The sequence below is a fragment of the Myotis brandtii genome, unplaced genomic scaffold (assembly GCF_000412655.1).
Source record: "Myotis brandtii unplaced genomic scaffold, ASM41265v1 scaffold450, whole genome shotgun sequence".
Classification (NCBI taxonomy): Eukaryota; Metazoa; Chordata; class Mammalia; order Chiroptera; family Vespertilionidae; genus Myotis; species Myotis brandtii.
In genome coordinates, this window is record NW_005367210.1 from 1,162,514 (window position 1) to 1,186,456 (window position 23,943).

The window sequence follows — 23,943 nt, forward strand, 5'->3', positions numbered from 1 at the left end:
GCAGGTTTCTGCTTTAGGGCCTTTGCCGTGACTATTACATTGTTCCCAACCTTCACTGAGTTTTCCACGCTGTTTTAACTTGTCTTCATTGGGCTTCTCTAGACTCAAGATATTTTTCTGTTTATTTGTTTATATATTTATTGTCTGTCTCCTGATTAAGGTGTCTCCTGGTTAAGGTCCCACATGTGCAAGGCCTTTGTCTTGTTCTGTTCTGTGTCTCCAATGCCAGGCACCAAAGAGGTGGTAAATAAAACTTGAATGAATAAATGCGTAGTAGTCATAAATGTAAGTACTAGTGACAAAGCTAAAGATGAATGACATAATGATTGGAAATGTAGGGAGAAATTGAGAAACATATATCTAGAGTGAAAGTTAGAATTTTTTTAATTCCTCTCTCAGAACTTGGCAGATCTTTAGACAAATACAACAAGGACAAAAAGACTGAATAACACCATGATATAAGGTTGGGAGTGTATATACACACCCACTTGACTCTGACCCTACGAAAAAAAAATTCTTTTCCTTAGACCATGCTCAGTTACATAGGTGATTTTATACTTAACCTCAAGGAAAGCATCAAAGAAATGAAAAGGTTGAGTATTACAGGGCACAGTCTGCCCTCGTATTGCATAAAATACTTTCCTGTTGATACTGTAGTGCTGGCCCATCCAATGTCAGCCAGTCTCCTCCTGTGGCTGTTGTGCGTGTGAACTGTAGCCAGTCTCAGTTGAGATGTGTTGTTAGTGGAAGATACATACTGATTCTTCAAAACACAGTAGGGGGAAAAGGATGTGAAATACCTTACATAAGTTTCTTTAAATATTGACTATTTGTTGAAATAGAACTATTTATAGTAAGTGTGTATTCAGTTAAATAAAAGATTGGGTTAACTCAAATTTGTGATTTAATGATTAATTGTTTAAAAATTATAAAGTTATCAAAAATAAATCCAACCAGATCAGTATAGAGAACAGATTAAAGGTTGCACTGGGTTAGGGATGGGAGTTGTCAGGAGGGGTGTCAAGTTAAGGATCTGGTTTGTGGTCCCTGATTTATTTATTTATTTATTTATTTTTGGAAATAAAGTCTTTATTTTTAGAACGAAAGCTCAGAGGAACATTCATACATGTATGATTTGGTAACAAATGTTGAAAGCTGTAGAAATTACAGTTCTAACTTTAGTTAATAAGTCAATGTGGTCCCTGATTTAAACAAACCTACCTGTGTGATAAAATTTCATAGATATATACACACACACACTTACACACCCACCCACGTAAATTTACCATGTAAGGGTTCAGTTGGGTCTCTCAAAAATTATATGTTGAAATCTTATCCACTGCCTTGGGATATTACCCTATTTAAAGAAAGGATCCTTAAAAAAAATAATCAACTTAAATTAAAGACATTAACAGTGGGCCCTCCTCCAGTATTCCTGTTGTCCTTATTAACAGGGGAAATCTGGTCACAGAGATATGCATAGAGGGAAAAGGTACTAATTTTTTATTTCCAAAAACAATGTTAATGAGAAATAATGACTTGGGCCTATGGATTTGCTTCTCTGCAGTTAAAAGCATAAATTTCCACATGAAGATTTAGGGCTGCATTAAGGTTTTATTATAGTCAATCTGTTGTGTTTCAAGAATTTGTTTTCTGTTTCTTTCATAATAATTATGTTTGTTAAACTATAAATTTAGAGTTTATTTTAATCATATTTTCTTCCTCAAATTTAAGAATATGACTACTAACCTTATATGTCATAGAAAGCACTTTTAATGTATAAACACGGTATAAATACAGGTTCAGAATTGTCACAATAGAGTCAAACCCATAGGAACAAAGATTAGAGGAAAGATTAGCATTGACACAGGCAGAGGAGAATGGAAGTGGGAGTTGCTATTCAGCGATACAGATTTTGATTTATCAAAGATGAATAACTTTTTGCCCGTTAACACTATTGTATTGTACACTTAAAATTTTATTAAGCATGGCCAGTGTTGCATAGTAGTTGAGTGTCGACCTATGAACCAGGAGATCGTGGTTCAATTCCGGGTCAGAGCACATGCCCAGGTTGCCAACTCGATCCCCAGTGTCAGCCTACGGGAGGGAGTCTCTCTTATCATTGATGTTTCTATCTCTTTCTTCCTGTCTCTTCCTCTCTGAAATCAATAAAAATATATATTAAAAAATTGAAACGGTAGATCTCATGTGAAGTGTTCTTACATTAACAAGAGCAATTATTAAAATGTGTTTGGGGGTACAGTTAGAGAAAGTGAACATGAATGTGATACAAACAATCTCATGTCTTGACAGGCTTCTAGAGTATGCTCCTTTACTTCATTTGCAAATACAGCTGTGATGGAAACACTTTTCTACCCCTTGTCCCTTAGGGATTGAGGCTCCATTCACCTATGGACAGGGGATGAGGGAGATTGTCCTGTTATACGACGTGTCCCATGGGAGGGGTGTGGCCAAAGAACTGGGGACTGAGTGGCATTTTGGAAGGATTTTTGAGGGCAGGATTATTGCAGAACCCTGTTGCCACCAAGTTTTCTCTTCTCCCCTGTTGCATCTGCACAGTAGCTACTGGCCTGGCCAAACCCATTCCAGGACAACCCCATCTCTAGGGATCCACTCTGGGAGGCTGCCCTCTAGAACAGTGGTTCTCAACCTTCTGGCCCTTTAAATACAGTTCCTCATGTTGTGACCCAACCATAAAATTATTTTCGTTGCTACTTCATAACTGTAATGTTGCTACTGTTATGAATCGTAATGTAAATATCTGATATGCAGGATGGTCTTAGGCGACCCCGGTGAAAGGGTCAACCCTACTCTGAAAGCAATGGAAAGGGGACTGAAGAAGAACTGTGAGATCTTGGTTCTGGTTCAAGGTGTAGAGTTTACAAACTGTAGAGGCTTTCACAAATATAATGGGGTAAAATTAGGCAAAATGAGAGACATAATTTCTTCCTTTCTAGGCCACCACCCTATTCGTGTCACCTTGGATGGAAATTTTTAAAATGATGCATGACAATTTGTCTTCTGTATTGTATTCTGTTTTTGATGAGTCATGACAACTCTAAAGTGGCAAATCATTCATTCATCTTGAAATCTTTGTTGAGAGTTTGAATGCTGGGGACATATTAGTGACCCAGTCTCTCTGTGACAGCTTGTATTCTAATAGAGGGGGTGGTACATTTGTTCAACTGTGGAATCTACATTGACACATTATAATCATTAAAAGTCCATAGTTTACATGACAATTCACTCTTAGTGTTGTGCCTTCTATGGTTTGGACAAATGTGGGATGACATGTATCCATCATTGTATCATACAGAGATTTTCACTGCCCTAAAAATCCTCTGTGCTCCACCTATTTATCCCTTCCCCCACCCCAACCAGTGGCAACTGATCTTTTTATTGTCTCCATAGTCCTGCCTTTTCCAAAATGTCACATTCTTGAAATCATACAGTATGTAGCCTTTTCATATTGGGTCCTGTCATGTAAGAATATGCCTTTAAGTTTCTTTTATGTTCTTTAATTACTTGATAGCTCATTTCTTTTTAGCACTGAACAATATTCTATTGTGTGGATGTACCGCAGTTTGTTTATTCATTTACCTATTGAAGGACATCCTGGATGCTTCCAAGTTTTGGGTAATTATGGATAAAGCTGCTATAAACAGCTGTGTGCAGGTTTTTGTATGGACATACTAGTACGTTTTCAGATTCTTTGGGAAAATGCCAAGGAATTCAATTGCTCAATTATATGGTAAGAGTATATTTAATTTTGCCAAACTGTCTTCCAAAGTGCTGTATCATTTTGCATTCCCATCAGTAATTAATGAGAGTTCTTGTTGCTCCCCATCCTTGCCAGCATTTGGTGTTGTTAATGTTCTGAATTTCGGCCAGTGTAATAGGTGTGTAGATGTCTGGTTGTTGTTTAAATTTGTATTTCTTTAATGACATAAGGTATGGGGTATCTTTTCATGTGTTTCTTTGCCCTCTGTATATCTTCTTTGGTGAGGTATCTATTCAGGTCTTTGGACCATTTCTTAATCAGGGTGTTTGTTTTCTTATTGCTGATTTTTAAGAGTTCTTTGTATATTTTGAATAACAATCTTTTATCAGATATGTCTTTTGCAAACATTTTCTGCCAGTCTGTGGCTTGTTTTTTCATTCTCTTGACATTGTCTTTGGAAAAGCAGAAGTTTTTTTATTTTAATGAACTCCATCTTATCAATTATTTATTTCATGAATTGTTCTTTTGGTGTTATATCTAAAAGTTTTGGGCATTTCCAAAGTCATTTAGAGTTTCTCCTATGTTATCTTTTAGGACTTTTATAATTTTGCCTCCTACATTTAGGCCTGTGATCCATTTCAAGTTAATTTTTGAGAAGGGTGTAAGGTCTAGGTTAATTTTAATTTTAATTTTAATTTTTGCATGTAGATGTCTAATTGTTCCAGCACCGTTTGTGGAAAGACTATTTTTGCTCTGTTGTATTACCTTTCCTTCTTTGTCAATTGTGAGTGACAATGTTTATGGAGACCTGTCTCTGGACTCTAGTCTATTGAATTTACCTATTTGTCTATTCTTTTGCCAGTATCATACTGTCTTGATTACTGTAGCTTTACAGTAAGTCTTGACATTGGATAGTGTCAGTTCTCAAACTTTGTTCTTATTCTTCAATACTGTATTGGCTATTCTAGGTCTTTTGTTTATCCATACAAACTTTATAATTACTTTGTCTGTATCCCCAAAATAACGTGCTGGGATTACATTGAATCTATAGATCAACTTGGAAAATCCTGACATGTTGACAGTATTGAGTCTTCTTATCCATGAGCTTGAAATGTATCTTTGCTTATTTAGTTCTTCTTTAATTTTGTTCACATTATTTTTAATATCAGGAATGAGTGCAAGAATGAGTAGGAATTACTAAAGAAAATATCAGAAAAGAACATTTGATGACCTGAATTTATCGAATCTCTTATCATTAATTAATTAAATCCAAAAGTATGGCAAATTCAGTCTGTAGTTTATCCAAACAAACAATTTTTTTAAATTAAAACTTTTTTGTTCAGGTTACATTTGTTCCTCTTTTTTTCCCCCTCATAACTCCCCTCCTCCCAGTTCCCACCCCACCCTCCGCCCTCACTCCCCACCCACTGTCCTCATCCATAGGTGCACGATTTTTGTCCAGTTTCTTCCCGCATCTCCCATTCCCCTTTCCCCCCCAAGAATAGTCAGTCCATTCCCTTTCTATGTCCCTGATTCATTATAATCACCAGTTCATTCTGTACATCAGATTATTTATTCACTTGGTTCTTAGATTCACTTGTTGATAGATGCATGTTTGTTGTTCACAATTTGTATCTTTACCTTTTTCTTCTTCCTCTTCTTAAAGGATACCTTTCAGCATTTCGTATAATACTGGTTTAGTGGTGATGAACTCCTTTAGCTTTTCCTTATCTGTGAAGCTCTTTATCTGACCTTCAATTCTGAATGATAGCTTTGCTGGATAAAGTATTCTTGGTTGTAGGTTCTTGGTATTCAGCACTTTGAATATTTCTTGCCATTCCCTTCTGGCCTGCCAAGTTTCTGTTGAGAAATCAGCTGACAGTCGTATGGGTATTCCCTTGTAGGTAATTGAGTCTCTTTCTCTTGCTGCTTTTAAGATTCTCTCTTTGTCTTTTGCTCTTGGCATTTTAATTATGATGTGTCTTGGTGTGGTCCTCTTTGGATTCCTTTTGTTTGGGGTTCTCTGCGCTTCTTGGACCTGTAAGTCCATTTCTTTCACCAGGTGGGGGAAGTTTTCTGCCATTATTTCTTCAAATAGGTTTTCAATATCTTGCTGTCTCTCATCTTCTGGCACCCCTATTATTCTGATGTTGGTACGCTTGAAGCTGTCCCAGAGGCTCCTTACACTATCTTCGTATTTTCGGATTCTTTTTTCATTTTGCTTTTCCGGTTGGGTGTTTTTTGCTTCTTCGCATTTCAAATCTTTGACTTGATTCTTGCGCTCCTCTGGTCTGCTATTGGGTGTCTGTATAATATTCTTTATTTCAGTCCGTGTATGCTTAATTTCTAGTTGGTTCTTTATCATAGCATCGAGGGTCTCATTAGTTTTCGTGACTCTCTCCTCAAGTTTATTGACAGCTTCTAGCACATTTTTGCAAGCCCTCAAAATTGCGATTTTTAGCTCTATATCCTCCATTTCTGTCATGTTTTTTTGTCTCCGCATTTTTTATGCTTTCTTGGTGCACCCCCTAGTGGTCTTTGTGCGCAGTCTTGTTCTAGTTGAGCCTTGATTGTTGTAGTTAATACTAGAGGGATTTGACCACCAGGCCGACTGGCTGTGTGAATCAGCTGTGTCTGCCGCGGAAAACTTCTGTCCTCTGGGGAGGTGCTAATCTAGCCTTTGCCTGAGGCGATCCGGCAAATGGCTCTGCGCAGGGCTTGGGCGGGGCGGGCTCAACAGGGCGGGCGGAGGGAGCCGTTATGGTGCCCTCAGTCCTGTTCCCAGAGGCTCTGCTTCTCAGAACCCCCGGAACCGCTGCAAACCTCGGAGGGAAAGCTGCCTTCCAACTGATGCCAGACACTCCCGCTTCTCCCGTTTGGGTCCGAGTCCCCAGCGATTCGCCCGTATCTGGAGCTCAGAGTCTGAGACTCCCCCCTGACCGAAAACGACAACCGCGCTCTCAGCCACCAGCCCGCTTTGCGCGCGCACCTCCGCACCTGAGTATTTTCCACACTGCGTCTCCTCTGAGCCTCGGTGTGCTGTTATTTTTCCTTCTAGTTGAAGAGTCTCTCCTCAGCCAGCCTTCCTGTGGTTCTGGGTGATGTCCATTCCGTCTTTTAGTTGTATTTTTGAAGTGGTTGTTTGCGGCAGCAGTCTCCGGTGTTTACCTATGCCGCCATCTTGGTCTCTCTCCTGGCATGGAAGTCTTACTTTTTAAATGCACTGTGAGATTTATAACGTACAGGAGGTATTTGTGGAATGAATTTGTATGAAATTGGTGTTAGTGATGATGTGTCCTTCTGTCACCTGATAGCACTTACTTTGCACCTGATTTTCATTTGGTACAGGTGTTTTCTGCCCAATTCCTGAACTATAGAGTTAAATTTTTTTTTTAAATGAGGGTGTCAAAAGTTTTTTGAGATTTATGCATAAACATTCACATTTCTTCTGGAAATTTTGATTGCTTTTCAGTTTCGTTTTATTTGTAGGTTGCTTTGTTGTTGTTGTTCACTGCAGATACTTGCTTTGCCCCAGGCCTGTAAATTTTTATTGTATTTCACAGACTTATCACAGATACACTCATTTATCAGTGCTTTGTATTTTCAAAAATGTTTACAAGCATCATAGTAATGGATGTTCAAGTGTGTTAAAATTATAAAATACAGATCAGCACCGAAGATAAATTTTATCAAAAAAATAAAAGGCTAAGAAATAATAGTACTAATATTTTTTATCATGGTGTGTTTACCTCCCTTTTGTGTTTATAAAATACAAAGACAGTCATTCACAAAGAGATTTGTGACATTGATACATTGACATTAATGTTGATTTTATTGCAGGGTAATTTTATTGACATGAGCATTTTATTTTGTGTCACATTTAATTTGTACATAGTTTCCATTTTTATGTCTGCCTCTTTGCAGAAAATGTTAACATTATTTGACCTCTTCTTATTTCTATTCTTTACAGTTACAAAGCTGTGTATATTCATGAGGGTTGTGTCTGTGTACTGGTCTGTGGTCTTTTTGTCAAATCCGAGGTAAAGGTTGGAATAACACCCAGGCTCTACTGTTTTATGGATCGTTTACAAAATATTTTCATAAAAAAGGATGAATAGTCATGGCTCACTTGGTTGAGCGTTGACCCATGCACTGAGAAATCACTGGTTCAATTCCCTGTTAGGGCACATGCCCCGGTTCAGTGCTCAATCCTTGGTAGTGGGTGTGCAGGAGTCCACTCATTAGTGTTTCTATCCCATCGACATTTCTATTTCTTTGTCCTTCCCCCTTTCTCTCTCTCTAAAAATCAATAAAAACATTTAAAAAAATGAACAATAATGTTATTGTTCTTTGAATACTTTTGAGATTTATTAATTATCCTATCTAATAATAGACAAACATGGTAATTAACCATCCCTCCAACACGCTTCCCATTGGCTAATCAGGGCGATATGCAAATTAACTGCCAACCAAGATGGCAGCCGGCAGCCAGGCAGCTGAAGCAAACAGGAGGCTTGCTTGCTCCAGTGATGGAGGAAGCCAAGGTTCCCCGCCTGCTGCTGCCGGCCTCTGAGCTGCACTCTACGCAACAATGTTGCAATTATAGAAGCTAAACAAACCCCAGAAACCTGCTTTCAGCCAGCCGGGCCTCAGAGCTGGAGCTGCAACAGTGTTTCAATTATAGAAGCCAAACAACCCCAGATATCGGCTTTCAGCAGCCGAGGTCTCAGAGCTGGAGCCGAGCCTCAGATCTAAAGCCGGCTCTCAGCTCCAGTGACAGCCATAGAAGGTAAATAAATCCCAGAATTAAAAAAAAAAAGAAAAAAAGGAGAGGTTGGGAGCTTCAGTCACCCGCCAGCCTGAAAACGGCCCTCAGCCCCTCACCCAGACTGGCCAGGCACCCCAGTGGGGGCCCCCACCCTGAAGGGGGTGTGACCAGCTGCAAACAGCCATCATCCCCTCATCCAGGCTGGGCCAGGCACCCAAGCGGGACCCCCACCCTATCTGGGACACCCTTCAGGGCAAAACCAGCTGGCCCCCACCCGTGCACCAGGCCTCTATCCTATATAGTAAAAGGATAACATGCAAACTGACCCTAACAGCAGAAGGACTGGGAATGACTGGTCACTATGACACACACTGACCACCAGGGGCAGACGCTCAATGCAGGAGCTGCCCTCTGGTGGTCATGGCGCTCTCACATGGAAGGAGCTCTGCTCAGCCACAAGCCAGGCTGATGGCTGCCAGCACAGCGGTGGTGGTGGGAGCCTCTCCTGCCTCCTCAACAGCACTAAGGATGTCTGACTGCAGTTTAGGCCTGCTCCCCGCTGGCAAGTGGACATCCCCCGAGGGCTGCCGGGCTGCCAGAGGGATGTCTGATTGCCAACCTTAGGCCCAATCCCCCGGGGAGCAGGCCTAAGCCAGCAGGTGGTCATCCCCTGAAGGGTCCCAGACTGCGAGAGGGCACAGGCCGGGCTGAGGGACCCCCTGCTCCCCCTAGTGCACAAATTTTTGTGCACCGGGCCTCTAGTTAATGTATAAATAACTCTTAAAACAACTGTGGTTGATAGGCGTACTATTCTATGACACCTGTAAATTCCATAAAATTGTTCAGTGAAAATCTTGTATATGAATTTTTTTCCTGTGTTTTGTTCTGTAGTATCCAAAGGTACGGCACATGTACCAGCACATTGGTATCCATAGTTATAAGTGAGCTGGTTAAACATATAGAAATTCAGGCCCCCCCAGAACTCATTAAAATTTTAAAAGTACTACACTGTGCTCACTCAGAATGACTTCTCCAGCTAAGAAATATGTACAGTTGATCCTCTATGATTCAAATATAGCACTAAAAAATGGATATGCTTGTGTTGATGCCTGTATTTTTAAAATTTATCTTTCAGAAAAGTAAAACTTCTCCTGTGGTTTGGTGGATCATATGCCATCTTCCTTTCTAAAAATACATTAGAGTATTTTATTGTCAAAGTGATGCTGTTGGATAACTCAGGATACTGTCCTAAGTCTAAACTGGTTCTATTAACTTTTCATTTTGGGTGACCTTATGACCTCTGCCCATGGTCAATTGAATAATGCTTTTCTTTTAATTTCCTTTTAATTTCAGGGTCAGTTGACCTTCAGTGATGTGGCCATAGAATTCTCTCAGGAGGAGTGGGCGTGCCTGGACCCAGCTCAGCGGAAACTGTACATGGATGTGATGTTGCAGAACTACAGGAACCTCGTATTCCTCGGTGAGGACCACTTCCTTCCAGAATTTCTCCTCCACCTGCAGGGTTTTGTTTTCTTCATTAGTACAGTGTCTGCTTATAGCTTCTGCTTTTTATGATAGAGTTTCAGATCCATGTTATTAAGGAAAGCAATTGGGGTTTTGCTGGTGCAGAACAGAAAGGCTTCCTGATGTATTTGGAAGTGGAACTCAAGATTTGAAAACTTTAAATGTTGTCTCCAGTATAATGAAAGGTTCTGTCAGAAAATAATATTTTGGAAAATAATTTTTTAGGATATTCTGATATTCTACAACGTCCTATCTTCTTACTTGAGCACAGGGCTGGATTGGAAACTGGAGATTCTCCATTGAACCCATGTTTCTTTTTTTTGTAAGTTTTTGGTTGTTGTTGTTTTTAATATATTTTTATTCGATTTCAGAGAGGGAGAGGGAGAGAGAGGTAGAAATATCAATGATGAGAGAGAATCATTGATTGGCTGCCTCTTGCACATCCTTTACTGGGGATCAAGCCTGCATCCCAGGCATGTGCCCTTGACCAGAATCAAACCAGGGACCCTTCAGTCCACAGGATGAGACTCTTCACAATGAGCCAAACTGGCTATGGCCCATGTTCCTTTTTCTAATAAACAGGTGTGTCTAAACCAGTCCTACTCACCTTTTTGAAGCACATGAAGGAGCCCTGGGAGTTGAAGGGAAAAAAGACAGTCCACAGATGAGACTCTTCACAATGAGCCAAACTGGCTATGGCCCATGTTCCTTTTTCTAATAAACAGGTGTGTCTAAACCAGTCCTACTCACCTTTTTGAAGCACATGAAGGAGCCCTGGGAGTTGAAGGGAAAAAAGACAATACCCATCCAGCCAGGTAGGTGGGAATCAAGGAAACAGATGATCCAGGTGAGAGGCCGAAGATCAGATATTATATAATGGTTTGGAAACATCTGCTTCAATGGAACTAATTTTTGAGAGGGTCACGTTTATTTCTGTTTCTGTCTTCGAGGGACAGATCCTCTCCAACACTTACTCTCCAACATAATCTAAGGATTCTCTTTCTGCTTCCATCACATTTGCAGTGAGATCCAAAGTCTTCCTGTAACAGTGTAAGGGTGGCATGACCTGGCTACTATTGGATTTCTTGGTGAACCTGGGGAAGTCTGTGCACGTTGCTGAGGAATTTTATGCTTCCATCACATTTGCAGTGAGATCCAAAGTCTTCCTGTAACAGTGTAAGGGTGGCATGACCTGGCTACTATTGGATTTCTTGGTGAACCTGGGGAAGTCTGTGCACGTTGCTGAGGAATTTTATGTTAAACTAGTTTTAAAGTTCTGTTTTCTGCCCCATGTATGTAATTTGGGAGGGAAGTGGTTGAGATACTGGAATTTGGTTCCCACATCCCAGGAACACTGTGGGTCAGTCCAAGTTGTCTTATTCTTCCTTTTGCTTGATGAAGCCTGTTTCTGATGTTTCTATTGTATATTTCAATTCAGGTACTAACTATATTCTTCAGCTCCCTATATCTGTTTGGTTCTTTCTTATACTTTCTGTCTGCTTGCATTTTTATTATTGTCATGCCTAATTTTGATACAATAATTAGTTCTGTATGTTTTTCCAATTGAGCCCTTTTAAGGTGTTTTTTTTTTCATATCTTTGTCAGGTAATTAACATATGTTCATTAATTTAGGGCCAACTTATGGAGATTTATTTTGTTCCTCTGGTTGGATAGTTTTTCTGTTTCTTCATTTCTGTTTCTTGTGATCTTTTGTTGCTATCCCATTCTTTATAAACTTGCTTTGTACAGGAGAACAAAAATAACTATCAGCTGTGGTAGGTTTTTAAAGGCCTGTCACACCTATTCTGGAAAGTGTAATTGGTGTGTGTGTGTGTGTTTAACTCATTTTTAAAAATTTTCAATTGTAGTTGCCAATATAATACTAGTTTCAGGTGTACGCCCCAATAATTAGACATTACATAGTTTCCGTGCTGGGGCCACTTAGCCAGAGTTATGGGGGGTACACTGGGGCCAGATCCTGCTTGTTTGAGACATTGTTGTAAAGACTGAAGCATAAGCCAATTTATGCTGTTTGTATGGAATAGCCACTGGAAACAGCTTTGGTGGTCCCTCAGGTTGATGGGGTGTGGTGTCAGGAAATCTTCAGGGTGTGGTGAAAAGTGTGAGCCAAATTGATGGAGACTCAGCTGTGGCTCCTGTTTGCCAGCTATGTGGGTGAAAGCCTCAGAAAAGGGACAATGGCTTCTACCAAGACTTATGCCTGGGAGAAAGCTCCTTCTACAGCTCTCATCCTTCAGGTCCAACCTGTATGTCCCTGGTGCCATTCAAGCTGCTGCCACAGCACTGGAGCTCACAGGGCACGAATCTGAATAAGTCAGAGCATGAGCCCTTTAAGAGGAATTGCCTAGGATTCCATCAGCTCTCCGTCTCACTCAGCCACAATCCTTGCTAGTTTTTACAGCCAGAGTAATGGGAACATCTCTTCTTGGCATTGGAACCCTGGGCTGGAGGGCCTTCTGTGGGGCTGTGACCCTTCACTCCTCAGATGCGACCTCTGCAGCTGATATGTCACTGGTGATTTTTATCCACCATGTGGGCCCAGTCCATTCTGTGACGTTGCACCTCCTACCAGTCTGGATAAGCCTTTCTTTATGTCTTTGTTTTACAACTTCATTCAGTTAGGTTTCAGTCAGTTCTGAAAAATGGTTTTCCTGTAGTTCAGTTGTATTTTTTTTATGTGGTTGTGGGAGGTTGCCAGTGCCACAATTACCTACACCTCCATCTTGACCAGAAGCCTACCTGTGTGAGTTTTGTGTAACTTTCCAGTTTAAAACATATTTTGCTTTTATTTAGAGCCCATGATATTTTCCCATTCCTGTGTCAGAAAGAGTGAGCAGGTATTTTGGGCAAATGTACATAATTTGTTTCCGTCTTTGATATGACTTTTTTATTTTGTGCTTTCTGATGCATATTGTGTTCTTTGAACTGGCTTCTGAAGTACTTTAGAAGGTAATTGGATCAGTAATTGTTGGTAAGTTAACATCTCCATGGAGGAAGAAAGTTTTTGTGCTTCCTGTTCTTCTGTCTCACTGAAGTCTTCTTACAGGTATTAATTCTGTACATTAAAATTTAAAGAATATTTAGCTGAGTGTAATTTCTAATTAATTTGTTATATTTCAGCTATAACTTCTCAAGTCACCCAAGGTTTCTTGTCAAAGTCAGGTGTAGAAGTGTCATTCCAGAAAATGTTACAGGTAAGATATAGCAGCTATGGCATTGAGAATTTACACTGAATGAAAATTTTTTAATGTGCAGGGGAATATGAAGAGAAAAAATCTTGTCAGTCATGATCTTGCCCCAAAGTGGGGCAGTTACCCTCTACTTGACAACAGTTACATTGGCAGAACAATGTGTTTCTGAACAAAAAAAAAAACAAAAAAATTTAAAAGTATATATTCTCTGCTCTGGCTGCTGTGACTCAGTTGGTTGAAGTGTCACCCTGTAATGTTGTGGGTTCAATGCTGGTTGGGACACATGTAGATTTAGGGTTCAATCTCTGGTCCTGGTGTAGGCAGGAGGCAGTTGATCGATCTTTCCCTCTCATCAATTTTTTTTATCTCTCTCCCTCCCCCCTTTTCTGTCTCTAAAAATCAATAAACATGTCCTCATGTGAAAATTAAAATAAATAAATGAATATATATTCTCTGAAGTAAAATGTCTAATATTAGAAAAGTCACCTAGTCCATTGTGCAAATAATTTTTGAATGATTTAATGTAGCATTTGATTAAACAGTCAAATATTTCTACAAATGAGATATTTAAAAAATGAAGGTACAAAGAGATCAACCAAAGGACTTGTATGCATGCATATAAGTCTAACCAATGGACACAAGACACTGGGGGGTAGAGGTGGCCAGGGGAAGGTCAAGGGGGAAAAAAAAGAAGATATATATACTACTCTTTGTAATATTTTAAGCAATAAAACAAAATTTTTTTTAAAATGAAGGTACAAGTTATAAATGAATTTGTAAATCCCTTAACCAATTTTGTATTGTTTCATGGGAAAATAGTTGTTTTTCCAGAGTTTATAATTTTCATAAATGTGGGAGGATATATATACAACCATCATGGTATCAAAATAGGTAATTGAGAACAATTGTAAATGTGCAATGATATTAGAGTCCTCACTAAAAGTTTTTCTCTCTTAAATTATTATCAGAGTACATATAATGAAGAGAGAAGTCACCAATGCAATGAATCTCAGAAAAACTTTAACCAAGGGTCAAATTCTAATAACCATCAAAGAGCTCAGCTTCCACAGAACAAGTATAAATGGCCTAAAGTCTTTGAAAAAAGCTCAAATATTTTTATACCTCAGAGTATTCATACTGTAGAGAAGACAGAAAGTTTTATTGAATGTGCCAAGTCTTCCAGCCAATCATCAAATCTTACTGAACATAAAAGTACTCATATTGAGGAGGAGTCTCTCCCGTGTAATCACTACGTGAAAGTGTTTAGTCAGTCTTCTAAGTTAAATATACATAAGGAAATCCATACTGCAGAGAAGCCTTACAAATGCAAAGAATGTGATAAAGCCTTTAAGTGGCAGGCAAATGTTATTTTACATCAGAGAATTCATACTGGAGAGAAGCCTTATAAATGTAGAGAATGTGGCAAAGCTTTTATCCAGAGCTCATATCTTACTCGGCATCAGATCATTCATTCTGGAGAGAAGCCTTATAAATGTACTGAATGTGGCAAAGCTTTTAGCCACTGTTCAAACCTTAGCCATCATCAGAGAATTCATACTGGACTAAAGCCTTATAAATGTAGAGAATGTGGTAAAACCTTTATCCGGAGCTCAAGTCTTACTCGGCATCAGATTATTCATTCTGGAGAGAAGCCTTATAAATGCAGAGAATGTGGCAAAACTTTTATCCAGAACTCACATCTTACTCGACATCAGATAATTCATTCTGGAGAGAAGCCTTATAAATGTACTGAATGTGGCAAAGCTTTTAGCCACTGTTCAAACCTTACCGAACATCAGAGAATTCATACTGGAGAGAAGCCTTATAAATGTAGAGAATGTGGTAAAACCTTTATCCGGAGGTCAAATCTTACTCAACATCAGAAAATTCATTCTGGAGAGAAGCCTTATAAATGTACTGAATGTGGCAAAGCTTTTAGCCACTGTTCAAACCTTACCGAACATCAGAGAATTCATACTGGAGAGAAGCCTTATAAATGTAGAGAATGTGGTAAAACCTTTATCCGGAGGTCAAATCTTACTCAACATCAGAAAATTCATTCTGGAGAGAAGCCATATACATGTGAAGAATGTGGCAAAGCCTTTACCCGGGGCTCACATCTTACTCAACATCAGAATATTCATTCTGGAGAGAAACCCTATAAATGTACAGAATGTGGCAAAGTCTTTAGCTGGTATTCAGCCTTTTCCAAACATCAGAGAAATCACTCAGGACACAAACCCTTATAAATGTGCATATGTCAAAATGCCTTCATATCATATTTAAACATTTATAGTATCAGAGGACTCAACTAGAGAGAAGCCTTAGAAACACAGAATGTGGCAAAGCCTTTACTCACTGCTCAAATCTTACCAAATATATGAGAATGCATACCTGAGAGAAGCTTTACAAATGTGAAGAGTATGACAAAGCCTTTAACCTCGCTATTGCTGTACTCAATATTGGGAAATATATAGCAAATAGAAGCTATATAATAAAAGCCTAAGCAACCCTTACAACAGAACAACCAGAATGACTGGATGCTATGATGTTCACTGACCACCAGGGGGCCGATGCTCAACACAGGAGCTGCCCCTTGGTGGTCAGTGCGCTCCCACAGGGGGAGCGCTGCTCAGCCAGAAGTTGGGCTCATGGCTGACGAGCACAGTGGCAGTGGCGGGAGCCTCTCCTGCCTCCGTGGCAGTGCTAAGGAGCAGGGAGCGAAGTGGTAAGGAGCAGCGAGCAGGCAGGTGGTAAGCTGCAAGGGGTCCCAGACTGCAAGAGGGATGTCCTGCTGTTGGCTTAGGCCTGTTCCCCACAGGGAGCGGGCCTAAGCCAGCAGGTGGACATCCCCTGAGGGGTCCTGTACTGTGAGAGGGCACTGGCTGGGCTTAGGGGACCCCCCCCCACTCCAGTGCACAAATTCTGTGCACCGGGCCACTAGTATAAATATAAAGAATATGGAAAAACTTCCAACCATTGCCCAAACCTCACTGAATATCATACCAGAGAGAAACCTTACAATGGAGAGAATTTGATAACACCTTTACCCAGTGTTGAAACCTTAATCAATATCACATAATTTATGCTTTACTGAAAGAATACAAATATAAACAATCTGGCAAAACCTTTAACTATTGCTCAAGCTCCAATGTACTTTAGAGCAATGGTTGCCAAGCTTTCAGACCTCATGGACCACCAGTGGTCTGCAGGCCACCAGTTGGCGACCACTGCTGCAAAGGTTTCCTTAAACCAGCGGTCGCCAACCTTTCAGACCTCATGAACCACCAGTGGTCTGTGGACCACCGGTTCGCGACGGTTGCTTTAAAAATTTATAGTGGAGAGACGCCATACAAATATAAAAAGTTCAGCAGATTGTTTTCAGCATTTACTGGTACATCTTAACTGCCACGTGACTATTTTTACTGGAGAAAAACTTAAAATGTTAAGTAATATGCAAACCCTATACATGGACCTACAATCTTTCTGCATATCAGAGAATGCATACTCATGAGAAATTCTACTTTTGTAATAAATGATAAAAAATCTTTCCTCACCAAAACCGGTTTGGCTCAGTGGATAGAGCGTTGGCCTGTGGACTGAGAGGTCCCGGGTTCGATTCCGGTCAAGGGCATGTACCTGGGTTGCGGGCACATCTAACTCTATCTCTCTCCCTTCCTCTCTGTAAAAAATCAATAAAATATATTAAAAAAAAATCTTTCCTCAAAATACATACAGTGGGGCCTTGACTTACGAGTGTCCCGACTAATGAGTTTTTTGAGATACCAGCTGTCTCTCAGCCGATTTTTTGCATTGAGTTGATAATTTTAGTTAACGAGCTCCTTAATGAGCTCCTTAACGAGCTTGGTCTCAGAATGAATTAAACTCATAAGTCAAGGCCCCACTGTATTTCAGAAAACCCCACAGGATTTGTACTTGAAAGTAGTTAAGTCACTAACACTTTTCAAATATGAGTTTAAATCAGAATACTTATTTTAAAGAATCTAGTAAGGAAAGTTACATGATTTTTTAGTATAAATCAAAATACCGCCCTAACTGGTTTGGCTCAGTGGATAGAGCGCCAGCCTGTGGACTCAAGGGTCCCAGGTTTGATTCCGGTCAAGGGCATGTACCTTGGTTATGGGCACATCCCCAGTAGGGAGTGTGCAGGAGGCAGCTGATTGATGTTTCTCTCTCATTCATCTTTCTAACTCACTATCCCTCTCCCTTCCTCTCTGTAAAAAATCAATAAAATATATTAAAATAAAAATAAATCAAAATACCAAGGGAATGAATATTAGGACAAATGTAATTGTCTCCACTGAATCCTTTTTTATTGCAACAGTTATTTGTGGCTTTTTTAGACAAAAGTATTCATGTGATTTATATCTCAATTCATTTCATGATCTTTGAATGCTTGTAATGTTTATTTCAACCCAAGACAATACATGTGCTTTGAAATACTTTGTTTAGACTATGTGTGGACTTAATATGTTCATTAATAAAGATGAAGTAATTGAAATATGTTAACAGTGATGTGTAATGAATGAGGTGTTGACATGCCATCAGTGTTAATGTTTCCCACCTTATTCACCATTGTGGGTAACAATTTGTAGTGCAGTGGAGTGACATTTACTCACAGGCCTTAAACCTTAAATAATGTGTAAAGAGTTTACCCATAATTTATTTTTTTATTCATTGTACCTGCTGGGACATTATGATGGTTACAAAAAAATATGTAGTGGGAGTATTGTTGTGGGTTTATGTAAGAGTCTGCGGTGTTTTAGCATTATCATTTATTTTGTGTAGTTAAGTAAAGAACTGAACTCCCATGAATCTCTAGTGCATACAGACACCAACTTACAGTGTCACAAGTGAATGTAAGGTGTTTTTTTTTTATATTGATTTTTTACAGAGAGGAAGGGAGAGAGATAGAGAGTTAGAACATCGATGAGAGAGAAACATCGATCAGCTGCCTCCTGCACATCTCCTACTGGGGATGTGCCTGCAACCCAGGTACATGCCCTTGACCGGAATCGAACCTGGGACCCTTCAGTCCGCAGGCCGACGCTCTATCCACTGAGCCAAACCGGTTTCGGCTGAATGTAAGTTTTGATATGACTTCTCCAGCAGTCCTTGTGAACAGTAGTCTTTTGTGCACCCCAGGGCCTACAATTTGTATGCCCCTTATGTAAGGTTTCTGAAGAGCTAGCTAAACTTTGCTGATTTTGCTGCTGCTGTGGCCTCACCGCTCACCGCCCTCTGCCGCCACCCTCTCTCCCCACCTCCCATTTGCTGTGGTTCCCCGTTCGCAATGCTGCGATTGGAGCCTGCGAGGGGGGGGGGGGGGGGGGGGGGAAGGACCGAGAGGTGGTCAATGTATCTCTTGGCAACTGGTCGAGTGGTCATTCCAGTCGTTATGCTTATGATCCCTGGCCTTTTATTATATAGGATTCCTGTGACTTCCTCAATTCCTTATCCCCCAACATGTAGACTTCATTTCCTTGTTCACTTTTGTGTACCCTTGCACCCTGAATAGTACATTCAGCCCTCAGTTACTTTAACTATCTTGTACCTTGCAGTCCTTTTTTAAAAAAAATATATTTTATTGATTTTTTACAGAGAGTAAGGGAGAGGGATAGAGAGTAGTTAGAAACATCGATGTGATAGAAACTTCAATCGGCTGCCTCTTGCACCCCCCCCCCCCCCAGGGATGTGCCCGCAACCAATTCTTGACTGGAATCGAACCTGGGACCCTTCAGTCCTCAGGCCGACGCTCTATCCACTGAGCCAAACTGGTCAGGGCAGCTGTCCTTTTGAATGGTGAATTGTGTGACTCAAGTGCATGTTCAAAGCCTGAAATTCAGTACCTGTACATGTGGGAATAGGGTCTTTGGAGATGTAATCAAGTTAAAATGAGGTCAGACTAGACTAGAATGAGACCTAACACAATGTCTGGGGTTCCTCAAAGAAAAGGGAAGTTGGATCCACAGATACAAAGAACACCTTTGATGATGAAAGCAGATAGAGTGATGAACATATAGGCCACAGAGAGCCAAAGGTGCTGACATCCACGGGGCAGAAGCAAGGGGTAAGACTTATCCCTCTAGACTTCTAGGTAGATAGAGCATGACACTGCCCACAATGTGATTTTAGACCTTTTGCTTCCAGGACTGTCAAAAATATTTTTCTACAGTCTTAAGCTCTGGGAAATTGGTGCAGATCCTCGCACTTTCTCTTCTCCTGCACTCTGGGACCCCTGGAACCCAGACTCTGCAGCTCCAGTTTATCCTTATGCCCTTTTTTCTATAGCTCTTTCCACTCTGCTGCTGCATTCAGCCACACACTGTCACTTGTCCACACACATTAAGTTTCCCACCATAGTCTTTGACCTAAAGTGGCAATGCTCACTGCACTTTCAAAGTTCTGAACATTGGAAGCCATTTCCACGTGCATTGTTGTAGTGAGGTTGGGCTGGATGGATGTGGAACTTTGTTCCAACTGAGCCCTTCTGCTCATGATGGTCAAATTGCTCAGAGCTGTTTCTATTGCTGGCCGTCTTCCATGTTTCCAAGGCAATCATTAAGTCTTCTCAGTTTTGTATTTGTTGAGTTTAATGTAAATTTCTAAGAAAACAGGAATTATATTTTAAAATCATTGTTATTAAAACCACAAAGAGACATCTCTTTTGATCATGTGTACAAAAGATCACCTGAAATCTTTCTGGAGAAGGAGTGAGATGGGACAAAGCTGCCACTACCACATCCAGCTCTCTCTTCCGTCCTGGCCTTGCCCATGCACTTTCCTGCCTGCTTCAATACACACTGCCCTCTCACAGTCTGGGACCCCTCGGGAAATGACCACCTGCTGGCTTAGGCCCGCTCCCTGGGGGATTGGGCCTAAGCTGGCAGTCAGACATCCCTCTGGCAGCCCGGGAGCCCTCAGGGGATGCCCACTTGCCAGTGGGGAGCAGGCCTAAGCTGCAGTTGGACATCCTTAGCACTGCTGAGGAGGTGGGAGAGGCTCCCACCACCACTGCTGTACTGGCAGCCATCAGCCTGGCTTGTGGCTGAGCAGAGCTCCCCCTGTGGGAGCACACTGACCACCAGAGGCAGCTCCTGCATTGAGCATCTGCCCCCTGGTGGTCAGTGTGTGTCATAGTGACCAGTCATTCCCAGCCGTTCTGCTGTTAGGGTCAATTTGCATATTACTCTTTTATTATATAGGAGTGCCTGGCCAGCCTGGGTGAGGAGCTGATGTCTGTTTGCAGGCTGGCCACAGCCCCTTCAGTGTGGGGGTCTCCCCTGAGGTGCCTGGCCAGCCTGGGTGAGGGGCTGATGGCTGTTTGCAGGCTGGCCACAACCCCCAGCCACCTAAGCTCCCAGTGGAGGCTAGTTGGAAGCACGTATCTGGGATTTATTTGTCTTCTATAATTGAAACTTAGTTGCAATGAGCAGAGGCCACAGCCGCCCAGTGCCTGTGGGAAGGTTGGCTTTCTCATCGTCCGGGCAACCAAGCCTCCTGCTTGCTCCAGCTTCGTGGCTGCTGGCCACCATCTTGGTTGGGTTAATTTGCATATAGTCGCTCTGATTGGCTGGGGGGGGTTGCTTAGGGCATAGCGAAGGTACGGTCAGTTAGCATCTTTGTCTTTTATTAGTGTAGATATGCATAGCAACGACACAGAGAATAGTGTGGTAAAGGCCTGGGAAGGGCAGGAGCCAGGTTGAAGGGTGCAAATAGGGGAAAATCAGAACATCTGCAATACTCTCAATAAAAATAAACAAAAAATATAACTACCCTATTGTTAATGAGTATAAAATGGGTTACAGCGGTTCTCAACCTGTGGGTCGCGACCCCTTTGGCAGTTGAACAACCCTTTCACAGGGGTCGCCTAAGACCATCCTGCATATCAGATATTTACATTATGATTCATAACAGTAGCAACATTATATTTATGAAGTAGCAACGAAAATAATTTTATGGTTGGGTCACAACATGAGGAACTGTATTTAAAGGGCCAGAAGGTTGAGAACCACTGGCTTAAAACAAAATGTGGGCAGGCCGATAAAAAGGTAAAGTTTTTTTATACAATCAGAGTTAGTGTAAAATATACTATTATGTTTATAAAATGGTTTTGTAGTGGTTACCTGATGGTAACCACAAAGGAAAAACCTACAGTAGATAGATAAGTAATGAAAAGGAAGTCAAAGCATGACAGTCTAGAAAATCATTTCTTCCTAAAAGGTCGCTATAGTGGAAGAAAGGAACAAGGAAAGTACAGGACAACTAGGAAACTTTAACAAGTCCTGATCTGTCAGTAATTAGTCTCAATGTAAACAAATTGAATTCTTTAATCAAAAGTCATTGATTTGTTGAATAGATTAAAGGGGAATAAAAAAACAGGGCACAGCTATATGCTGCTTACAAGAGACACTTCAGATTTAAGAGCACACAGAGTCAGTGAAGGGTGGAAAAAATAACTTATGAATGTAGATACCAAAATGCAGCAGGAGTAGCTATAATTAATCACACAAAATAGACTTTATTAAAAAGCTGTAATAAGAGACCAAAAAAACAGGGTCATTAAATAATGATAAAAGGATCATTTCATCAAGAAAATATAACAGCCCTAGCTGGTTTGGCTCAGTGGATAGAGTGTCGGCCTGCAGACTGAAGGGTCCAGGGTTTGATTCTGGTCAAGGGCACATGCCTGGTTGCAGGCTCAATCCCCAGGAGGGGGTGTGCAGGAGGCAGCCAATCAATGATTCTCATCATTGATGTTTCTATCTCTCTCTTCCTCTGTGAAATCAATTTTTTTTTTTTAACGAGAAACCAAATAGCCCTCGCTGGTTAGGCTCAGTGGATAGAGCGATGGCTTGCGGACTGAAGGGTCCCAGGTTCAATTCCAGTTAAAGTTAAGGGCACAAGCCCAAGTTGTGGGCTCGATCCCCAGTAGGAGGCGTGCAAGAGGCAAAAAGAATGGTTCTTGCACTGAGTCCTTTCATCTGTTTTGAATGAACTTTTATATATGGTGTCAAGTAGGGGTACACCTGTATTCTTTCCATGTAGATATTCAGTTGTTCCATCTATTCAGTATTTTTGAGCATCAAATTTTAAAAATATAATCAAAATCACACTTTCTTTAAGATGAAAAATTTAAGAACCAATGGACCATGGAACCAACATAGTCACGCTGATTTGAGATTTTTAAACTTTCAAAACATAGAACTAGTACTCTGAGGGATTGTAACAATCTGTATTTTGTCAGGAAAACATACATGTAATTATTTGAGAGGTAGAAAGTTGAGCACAGGTGTATGAAAGACTGGGAAATTATATCCAAAAGCAAAAAGTGCGAGGAGAAGCCAAAGATCATGGATATGTCTGAGAGTTATTGCTTCTGGCTACCTTAAGTTAGAACCAATTACAGAGTCTTTATCTGGTCATGGGGTTCTCCTGAAAATGACATTTCTGCTTCCTTTTTGCCTTTTTAATTCAATACATGTTTTTCTCATTGGCACATTTCAGTGAAAATCATCCAGAATTTGAAAGCAACAATATTGGCCAAAGCAGACTAGGACAAGGGGTAATGGTATAAGTGACAGAAAGATCAAGAGTGGGATGAGGCTGAGAAGAAATAATATGTGTGGAATAAGAGCTTTACAAATAGCACCCATATACTGGGGAATAGAAGTACCTGGGTAAAGACATTAGCTGTCTCCTCTTGCTCTGCACAAACAGAAAGTGAAGGTGAAGACAGTGTGGCAGATGGCATGGCTGAATGTTTGATCAACTGTCAGAACTCAGAGCCAATATGCAAATACTGGGAGAGCAACGTATTTTCTTTTCCTCTTTCCTTTCTGTCTTCGCTCCAGTCAGTGAAATCTCTGTGAAACACAAAATGACTACTAAGCTAATGGAAGAGAGACTACACTGACCACACAATGTAATGAAGACAGTCTTTACAAAATCACTGTGAAAAAGCACTAAACTAAATACAATCCACATCACGTAGCAGCTACAAACCTGAACAAAAGAGGAGATTCTGATTTCTAGATTTCCACATTATGTTATTTAAAGTGTCAGTTCTCAAGAAAAGCTAGAAGGAATGAAAAACACAGAAAAGTGTGGCTAAGTCACAAGGAAAAGGAAATTTTGAGGATGCCTGAACATTGGTCTTCAAGCTGAAATGAAAAATATTTGTTAGTAACATGAGAGTATAAAAAAGCAAGTGTAAAATTAAGTGTAGAGTCAAATTCAGAAAAATAGTGTAATGTGGTATGTTAACTACTTTATATATAAAAGTTAAAGGACATGCATTAAAAATAACTATATAATATTTGTTAGTAAATATACAATATAAAATGGGTTACATTGTGACATCAAAAACAAAATGTGGGAGGGCAGATTAAAAGTAAATTTTTTGTATGCAAGCATTGTTACATATGTAAAATACACTATTATGTATATAAAATGGTTTTGTAATGGATACCTAGGGTAACCACAAATAAAAAACCTCCAGTGGTTACACAGGAAGTGAAGAATAGGGAATCAAAGCATGACAGTCTAGAAAATTATTAGTTCTTTTTTTAAAAATATATTTTTTTTATTCATTAAGATATTACATATGTGTCCTTATACCCACGTTACCCCCTACCCCCCCCCCCCCCCCCCCCCCCCCCCCCCCCCCCCCCCCG

At 40.5% G+C, this 23,943-nt stretch overlaps 2 pseudogenes; both read left to right on the forward strand.

Moving 5' to 3' along the window:
* Positions 1 to 15,794, forward strand: part of LOC106723620 — a 22,287-nt pseudogene extending 6,493 nt beyond the window's left edge.
* The window catches only part of LOC102255918, a 100,197-nt pseudogene that overhangs the window by 4,384 nt on the left and 71,870 nt on the right, over positions 1 to 23,943 (forward strand).